Source organism: Rutidosis leptorrhynchoides, chromosome 5 (genome assembly GCF_046630445.1).
Source record: "Rutidosis leptorrhynchoides isolate AG116_Rl617_1_P2 chromosome 5, CSIRO_AGI_Rlap_v1, whole genome shotgun sequence".
NCBI classification, from domain to species: Eukaryota; Viridiplantae; Streptophyta; class Magnoliopsida; order Asterales; family Asteraceae; genus Rutidosis; species Rutidosis leptorrhynchoides.
Window position 1 is genome coordinate 112,870,161 of NC_092337.1, and position 10,194 is coordinate 112,880,354.

The 10,194-nt window shown below is 40.7% G+C and overlaps 1 non-coding gene across 1 annotated transcript; it reads left to right on the forward strand.

Moving 5' to 3' along the window:
• The first annotated feature begins 9,301 nt into the window (after positions 1–9,301).
• LOC139851110 (small nucleolar RNA R71) lies at positions 9,302–9,408 on the forward strand. Its single transcript, XR_011760470.1, has one exon. It is a non-coding gene; the product is annotated as a small nucleolar RNA R71 (small nucleolar RNA).
• The last annotated feature ends 786 nt before the right edge of the window (positions 9,409–10,194 follow it).

Sequence of the window (10,194 nt, forward strand, 5' to 3'; positions counted from 1 at the left end):
CAGTCAGTCGATTCATTGGGTAATACATCAATCGGTCGAAGCTAAATCTCAGTCGGTCGGTTCACTAAACAGTCGGTCGGTTGAACCCTCAGTCGATCGACTGTCAACCGACAGTCGGCCGACTGTTTTCATCTTCCTTAGAAACTGAACAAAGGCTACGGACTTCACGATGAAATCCTCAAATCTCGATCTAGAGCTCGTTTTAAACACCAAAATCGACCATAACTTGTTCACTACTTGGTATAGACTCAAAACCCACAACAATTTGACCATAACAATACTTAAATCACTAGTTATGACACAAATTCAAGCTTTTTACAAAACTCACACAAAAGCATGAATTTAACAACGAATTAAACACAAAAACACATGTTACTTACCTTGATAGACTCAGTAAACGATAACAAACACGATTCTAACACCAATTTGAGCTCAAGATCAATGTTTAAGGATTAGGGTTTGAAGAGGTGGAAGTTAGGTACGGGAGTGAAGAATGAATTTTCTGGAAACATCACAAAATAAGCAGGTCAAAGCTTATATATTTGTGTTAAACACAATACCCCATCACACACGGGTATTTACCAGTTATCTGATATCTTTCGCACAGGATTAGGTAACCCAAACGAGGTCCAAATAAAATAAACAAATCTGTTCTGGAACCCTTGTCACAAACTGGACACAACACAGATATAATAAAACACTAATAAAATAATTAAAATAAAAGCACTTAAGACTAAGCACAAACCCTTAGGGAAAAATAGTCCACTTACAACTAGCCCAGGTTTCAGTCTGTTACAAATCCACCCCCTTAAGAAGATTCTGTCCTTGGAATCTGGTCTTGGTCAAACAAATGAGGGTAGCGATTTCTCATCAACTCTTCCATTTCCCACGTAAGATTAGAACCCAAACTGTGTTTCCACTCAATCAATACCATCGGTATCTCTTTATTTCTCAACTTAGTCACCTTTCGGTCAACTACACGGATCGGCTCTTCCACCAATTTCTTATTTAAATCGACCCTTAAACCTTCTAAAGGAAGGAGTTACGTTTCATCATCGACTTTACACTTACGAAGATAACACACGTTGAATGTATTATGAATACCGGCTAATTCTGACGGAAGATCTAACACCACAGTCTGATCATTTAACACTTCACTGATCGGAAACGGACCAATAAATCTCGGTGCTAACTTACCACGTTTACCGAACCTGATAACCCCTTTCCATGGCGAAACTTTTAAATTCACTCGTTCACCCACACTAAAGGTTACCGGACATCTACGTGGATCAGCATACATTTTCTGTCTATCTCTAGCGGCTTTCAACTTTTCTCGCTCAATTTCAACTTTTTCGGCTGTCAATTGAACAATTTCTGGACCTTTAAATTGTTTCTCCCCGGCTTCTAACCAACAAGTCGGAGTTCTGCAACGACGACCTTACAAAATTTCATAGGGCGGCATCCCTATACTCGAATGATATGAATTATTATACGCGAATTCGAACAACGACAAATGCGTATCCCAAGAACCTCTGTATTCTAATACACAAGCCCTTAACATATCCTCTAAAGTTTGTATTGTTCTTTCACTCTGACCGTCTGTCTGAGGATGATAAGCTGTACTTAAATTCACACGTGTACCCAGATTCTGTTGAAGACTGTTCCAAAAATTTGACACAAATCTAGAATCTCTGTCTGAAATGATCGATAACGGCACACCATGTCGACTAACTATTTCTTTAACATACAATTCGGCTAACTCACTTAATGAAGCTGTTTCACGAGTAGTAAGAAAATGAGCACTTTTAGTTAGACGATCCACTATTACCCAAATCATATCGTGTCGTTTCTGAGTTCTTGGTAGTTTAGTCACAAAATCCATCGTTATATGTTCCCATTTCCACTCTGGAATTTGTAACTGACGTAGCGAACCATAAGGTTTCTGATGTTCTGCCTTCACTTGACACAAATATGACACTTTTCGACATAACGGGCGATGTCTGATTTCATTGTTGGCCACCAATACACTGTTTTCATGTCATGATACATTTTATTACTACCCGGATGTACTGTTAATCTGGATTTGTGAGCTTCTGTCAGGATTAAATCCCTCAAATCTCCAAGCTTAGGCACCCAAACACGATTGTTTAAGGTTTTTAGTCCACGTGAGTCATCAATTAAGTTCGCTTTTCATTTGATCATTTGTTCAGATTTAATATGTTCGTCCTCCAAAGCACAGGCCTGAACGGATCTTAAGCTGTTAATCAAATCTGAAGTTATATTCAACCAAAGGAATTTCACATTTTCACTTGACCTTTTACGACTTAGCACATCTGGAACCACATTTGCCTTACCCGGATGGTATTTAATTTCACAATCATAATCTTTGATCAACTCTTGCCATCGTCTCTGACGCATATTCAATTCTTTCTGTGAGAAGATATACTGCAAACTCTTGTGATCTGTACAAATAACACAATGGGTTCCATACAAATAGTGTCTCCAAAGTTTCAAAGTAAACACTACTGCAGCCATTTCAAGATCATGCACTGGATAATTCTTCTCATGAACTTTCAATTGTCGCGAGGCGTAGGCGATTACTTTATCTCTTTGCATTAATACACAACCCAACCCAGCATATGATGCATCACAATATACCACGAAGTCATCTGAACCTTCTGGTAAAGCTAACACTGGTGCCTGGCACAGTAGCTGTTTCAAAATCTGAAAAGCCTTTTCCTTTTCATCAGTCCATCGAAAGGCTACATCTTTACGAGTCAACTTAGTCAACGGACCTACTATTTTAGAAAAATCCTTGATAAACCTGCGATAATAACCAGCCAATCCCAGAAAACTCTTAATCTCAGTCGGAGTCTTCGGAGAATTCCAATTCATTACCGCTTCTATCTTTGTCGGATCAACTTTTATACCCTCGGTACAAATCACATGACCCAAATTCTGCACTTCACGTAACCAAAATTCACACTTTGAAAATTTTGCAAATAGTTGCTCACGTTTTAACAAGTTCAAAACCAACCTCAGATGTTCAGCATGTTCACTCTCTGTTTTCGAATACACCAATATGTCGTCAATAAACACAATCACAAACTTATCTAAGAATGGACGACACACTCTATTCATTAGATCCATGAAGACTGCTGGCTCATTCGTCAACCCAAACGGCATGACAAGAAATTCATAACGACCATACCTTGTTCTGAACGCTGTTTTCGGTATATCTGATTCAGCAACACGAACCTAATGATATCCGTATCGTAAGTCTATCTTAGAAAAGAATGAAGCACCCTGTAACTGATCGAACAAATCGTCTATTCGAGGTAACGGATACTTATTTTTCACTGTTCTTTTATTCAATTCACGATAATCAATACACATACGCATTGACCCATCTTTCTTTTTAACAAACAATACCGGAGCACCCCACGGTGAAGAACTCGGTCGGATAAACCCACGATCTAATAACTCTTGAATCTGTGACATCATTTCACGGATTTCAGATGGCGCTAATCGGTATGGAGCTTTTGCAACTGGAGTTGTTCCAGGAACCAACTCAATCTTATATTCGACTTCCCTTACCGGCGGCAGACCTGGTAACTCATCTGGGAACACTTCGGGAAATTCTGATACTATCGAAATATCGGCCACTATTCTCCTTTCTTTCGTCGTATCAATCACATACGTAAGAAACGAATCACAGCCCTTTGCCATCGACTTTTTTGCTTTCATCATGGTTATCAACGGAAAATTATACCCGCCCCGCTCCCCCCGGGCCACAACACGGGTTCCATCGGTCGAACGAAAGGTAATCATTTTCCCATCGCACTTAATATTAGCCCTAAGCGAGCTCAGCCAATCCATTCCTAATACTACATCAAAGCTAGAATAGGTAACACTAAACAAGTCACCGGGAAAGACTTCCCTTCGATCTCTATACAAACCCCAGACACATATGTTGTGACGGGTGTGATCTTACCATCGGCTACTTCTACACTAACCGGCTTGGGTAACATAGTAGCTGGTAAATTCAACTTAGCACAGAAATCTAGGGACATAAAACACCTATTGGCACCACAATCAAACAATACGCGAGCAGGTATTGAGTTGATTAGAAACATACCGGTGATCACTTCATCGGTTGCCACGGCATTCTCAACCGACATCTGAAAAGCTCTAGCCTCTGCTGTTGGAGGGTTCTTCCTCTTCTGCCCACTCGAGGCAGTTGACCCTCCGGCTGATGCCGAACGCGCCCTGACCCTGCCCCGAAACTACCACTCTTCGACGGACAACTAACCGCACGATGCCCTAGTTTGTGACAACTCCAACACACACTATTTGGATACGGACATGCTGAAGACGCATGCCTAACAACACCACACTTTAAGCATCTTCTTGTAGCCTCAGAACATTGACCACTATGAGAAGATCGACACGTGTGACACCAATTCCCTTTACCTGATCCAGACCCAGAACTACTCTGACCACTTTTACCCTTCGATTTAAACCCACTAGACTTCTTGGATTTAGATCCTGATTGACCAGATACTTGCCCACCTTGTTGTAGCATATTACCAAACATTCTGTTTCTGGCGGCCTGAACATCACTTTCTACCATCTTAGCCATCACAACCACTTGAGACAATGACGTAGCCGTTCTACCAAAAGTTCGGTACTCTGGCAAAATGATATTAACAAAATGCTATATACGAGATGCTTCATCTGGCACCCACTGTTGTACAAACCTCAGTTTATCCATATACTTCTCTACTACCTCATCGATCATCATTTGAGGTGTCATCTTCATTTCAAGAAACTCAGTCTTGATTCGGTTCATATCAAACGGATTACAATACTATTCACACACCTTCCCATGAAACTGCTCCCATGTGATCATACTCACTTGCTCTTTTGGTATACTGGAAATCAAAGAATCCCACCAAATCATAGCCCTACCTTTCAACATTCGACTAGCATATGTCACTTTCAGATCGGGTTCACACTGGCACGCTTCAAATACCCTTTCAATTTCTCGCAACCAATTAAGAGTTACAGTCGGATCAGTACTTCCAAAGAACTCAGAGGGTTTGCAATCACGGAAGTTCTTATAAGTACACTTTTTGGGTGATTGCATGTAAGGTAGTTGAAACATTTGCATTTGGTACGGGTTCATCATCATGGGATTTTGGTAAGTAAAAGTGTTTTGCGGTGGCATATAGTATTGGTTAGGTATTTGATTCTGAAACTGGTTCTGGTGCACATTGGGTATCGTTTGGGATTGCGCGGTTGGGAATTCAGGTGGTGTATCATCATTTCCAGAATGCCTCGCTAATTCAAGCTCATTAATTTTATCTTCAGCCTCTTTTAGCTTGCTTTCTAACTGGAGGATGTAACTACTCTGATCATCATCAGACTCAACACCCTCTTCTGGTGCTCTGAATGTTCCGGGGTTGGATGGGCCAGTTGCGTTTCTATCAGCGATACCTGTGCTACAAAACAGCTCACACAAAAGCTTAGTGGATAACAGTTAGTTCAATCACAACTAACACACGTATATCCTATTTTCACTTAGATCCCACTCCCACAGACATGTTTCACTTGCCTCAGGGTTTGGGAACAAAGTACGCGCACGTTTTTGTTGCCAAACCACGCTTTGATACCAACTTGTAAAACCGGCCATTTTTTTTAAACACACAGCGGAAGACTTTATTTACAAACACTATATATGTCACGTCATTACATTAATCCGTGTAATTACGTTTAAGTTTACACAACGGTGTTACGTTATTACAAAACATTATTTAAACAAAAGTCCACATCAGAGTTAGGTTGTCAAACATGTCTTCTGCAACAGCACCCATCCCGACTAGCAGTACCTAAACCTGCAAGGGGAGAATATGTGGGGGATTAGCGCACCGCTAAGTGAATGGAATCTATCTAACAAATATAGCTTAAGCCACACACAAGCCATATACGAACAACAATACATGCTAACCACCAACTAGCATACAATAAGTCAATACGAGGATCGGCGGATTGTACGAGTACACGACTCCCAGCTGATCGGGCCTGAGTCTACCGATAGTCCCTGCTACTCAATTCACAGTATAGTTATCCAGATGCAGGCGGTGCATCGTTCACACTATACTCCACAATTAGTAGCCTATGGACCCAACCTCCCCTAGGCACGGTTGACCTCATACGGACTCTAACCTCTCCTAGGCACGGTCTCGAGTCCCCAGTCTCCCTAGGCCTGACTGGTGCCATTCACACAGTGTACACAAAATTCACATACAACATCAGGCAACGATATTATTATTCTAACATGGCAATTTCTACACTATGCATGTTAAAAAGTCAACCACAGTAGCATGATATGCTACTTAAAATCTATCCGTAGATAGACCCACTCACCAATTACCAGCAACTGCTCAGTTATTATTTCTGAGCTTCCTCCTTGTCCTTATCTCCTGAGAACAGCAAAAACCAAGTTAGAATAGTGTTCCCATCAAGATTAGACACACTGACAGCGAATTATAGCGAATTAGTAAAAAATGCGTCCGCTAAAATTTTCATACTTAACACTTATGCACTTTCAAAATTTACATCCTGGACACTAAAATACAAACGGGCAGCATAACGGCTAGAAAAAGGCACTTTGGTAAAACATTTGGCCCTGGACACACAGTCGGTCGACTGACACTTACAGTCGATCGACCGTCGACACAATCGGTTGACTGACCTTTCCAGTCGGTTGATTCATTGGGTAATACATCAATCGGTCGAAGGTAAATCTCAGTCGGTCGGTTCACTAAACAGTCGGTCGGTTGAACCCTCAGTCGTTCGACTGTCGACCGATAGTCGGCCGTCTGATTTCATCTTCCTCAGTAACTGAACAAAGGCTACGGACTTCACGATGAAATCCTCAAATCTCGATCTAGAGCTCGTTTTAAACACCAAAATCGACCACAACTTGTTCACTACTTGTTATAGACTCAAAACCCACAACAATTTGACCATAACAATACTTAAATAACTAGTTTTAACACAAATTCAAGCTTTTTACAAAACTCACACAAAAGCATGAATTTAACAACGAATTAAACACAAAAACACATGTTACTTACCTTGATAGACTCAGTAAACGATAATAAACACGATTCTAACACCAATTTGAGCTCAAGATCAATGTTTAAGGATTAGGGTTTGAAGAGGTAGAAGTTAGGTACGGGAGTGAAGAATGAATTTTCTGGAAACATCACAAAATAAGCAGGTCAAAGCTTATATATTTATGTTAAACACAATACCCCATCACACACGGATATTTACCAGTTATCTGGTATCTTTCGCACAGGATTAGGTAACCTAAACGAGGTCCAAATAAAATAAACAAACCTGTTCTGGAACCTTTGTCACAAACTGGACACAACACAAATATAATAAAACACTAATAACATAATTAAAATAAAAGCACTTAAGACTAAGCACAAACCCTAAGGTCAAAATAGTCCACTTATAACTAGCCCGGGTTTCAGTCTGTTACACTTAGATTAAATGATCTTCTGATCTCGACAGAATCTTGTCTCAAGAATAGTGCGAACCACTGAATTGTGCTCTTGTTGCCTTTCTTCATGATAGATATGATCGTGAAGAGAATTGATAAAGTCTTAAATGCGTTCTTCTAGGATTTCAACATCATTGTCTTCTCTTCGGAGATAGAGGTGGTGTTCTTCTCTGATAGCCATAATTCGTTCTTTTAAGCGTAGCAAAAAATCAATGGTTGATTTTTGGATGGCTTCGAGAATGTCTTCAAATTCATCAGTATCGTTGATGAAGGTGATCATGTCTGCGTGTGTGGATATGACCGGAATTCGATCTGAAGAAGAGTCTGGCTCCCCTTGATCTGGTTCAGTTGGAGAGTGTGAGTTATTCAGAATGTCTTCATGTTGCTCATCCTCATCATCATCGGTATCTTGTTCCTCTGAGGATGCGTCTGATGAACGGGTTTCTTCAGTATTCTGATTCTCTAGTTTGACACATGCAGGATCAATTTCTATGTCCTTAACCTCAGCCTTGTCGGTCTTCTTCTTGAAGCGAATGATTAAACTGTGATTTTCCGTCTTAAGCCTCATTATTTCCTCATGACGCTCAGTGCTTGGAGCGAGTATTGTCGCAGTTTCTTTTACGTCTTCCATTTCCTCTTCCTCTTCAGATTCCTTCTCTTCCTCTATTTCTTCGCTGGGATCCTCTTCTTCCATTTCTGGGTCGTCTACAGACTGTGATTCGACACCCATCTCGAAATCATTGGCTGGTGGTGAAAACTCGTCATCGGAAGTGATCAGTCTGGTGGAAATAGCAAACATCTCTGCCTGTCTAGAAAGATCGGTTGGTCGGTCAATTTTGAAGGTAACGCTCTCCCCATGTGATCGTAAGATCAAGGTTTGATTGTACACCTCAATGACAGTCCTAGCCGTATTCATGAAAGGTCTTCCTAACACTATTGGTGTGTGTAGGTCTTCCTTAATATCCATCACTACGAAATCCGTAGGATACAAGAATTTGTCGACTTTCACCAAGACGTTCTCAACTATGCCCTTAGGATATCGAATTGTGTGATAGGCAAGTTGGATTGTCATTTTAGTTGGTGACAAGTCTCCTGACTCTAATCTCTGATAGAGAGAGTAGGGGATTAGGTTGATACTTGCTCCTAAATTTGCTAGCGCATGAATGGTTCCAGATTGGTAGATTGAACATGGAAAAACGAATCGACCCGTATCTCCTAGATTTGGTGGTAGAGAGTTTCTGAGTAATGCAGAGCATACTTCACTCAGTGGAATTTTGTTAGAGTCTGGTATCCTCTCCTTTGTAGAGAGAAGCCTTCGGATGTATCTCTTCTGGTTGGGAACTTTGGACATAGTGTCCAGGAATCTTCCATCAAGTTTGAAGGAATCAAGCTTAGATGGTTCTTCTTGTAGCCTTCCAGGATAATGTATGTGAACTGGAGTTTCAGGAGTCAGCTTCTGAGTATATGTCGATTTGTTCTTTAGCCTAGTTGACCTTCTCCGTGGTTCTTCCTCTGGGATTACGGAGTCCATTTTCTTTGCTTCTTCTATGTGGGGATTTTGGATAGTATTACTTGGCAATCTTCCCTGCGGTCGGGTTTCAAGGCGTTGTGATAACTGTCCGAGCTGCGTTTCCAAACTTTTGAGCAGATCCAATTGATTTGGGTACAGATTTGGGTGACCGTAAGACCATTATAGAAGGTATAGATTTGGGTGACCGTTCTAGCTGGTGATTAGGGCATTTCTTCAGCAGGGTTTTGAATCGCTCCCATGCAGTATAAAGAGATTCATCATAACTTTGTTTGAAGTTAATAATGTCATTCTTCAGTTTGGTTTGTTTAGAAGGCGAGAAATATTTGGTTAGGAATTTAGTAGCCATCTCCGTCCATGACGTGATGGAATCTTTTTCCAGTCCTTCGAACCAAGTTTGAGCATGATGAGTGGGAGAATAGGGGAACAAGTATAGCCGGACTATATCTTGTCCTATCCCTGGCTGTTTGTAGGAGTTCGAAAGAGATATGAATTTATCAAGGTGAGAATTAGGATCGTCATTCGGTAATCCATGAAACTGACAGCTATTTTGAATGAGCTAGATGATGTGATGTTTTAATTCGAACGAGTGTCCTTGAATCTCTGGAAATCTGATTGGTCCTCCTTGACCTTCAATCGAGGGTTTGGTGTTTTCTGCTAAAGTAACGCGTAACGCCATTTGATTTCTGATTCGTTCTTCCTTGCGTGCTTTAGAGATTATTACGTCTGGATCAGGTACGAATAACAATAGCCCTGGTCTAGATCGGGTTTGGGTCATACACTAGGTATGCCTTTTTGTTTTTAATTTTTTGCAAATAAACTAAAATTATAATAAGCTAAACTAATCTAAAGTAATCTAATCTAGGGTAATCTAATTCTAAGGTAATCTAACTTAATCTAAGGTAATCTAATTTAAGGTAATTTAACTAACTATCCTATGGTGGAATATGTTTTTGGTTCTGGCTACTGATTCCCTGGTATTTCGGTAACAGAGTTCTGCACGAACTATCCAACAAACCAAGTGGACAGGCTGACTACGGATAGGCAGGATCCTTTTGGTCCCAATATAATTGGCGACTGTTCGGAA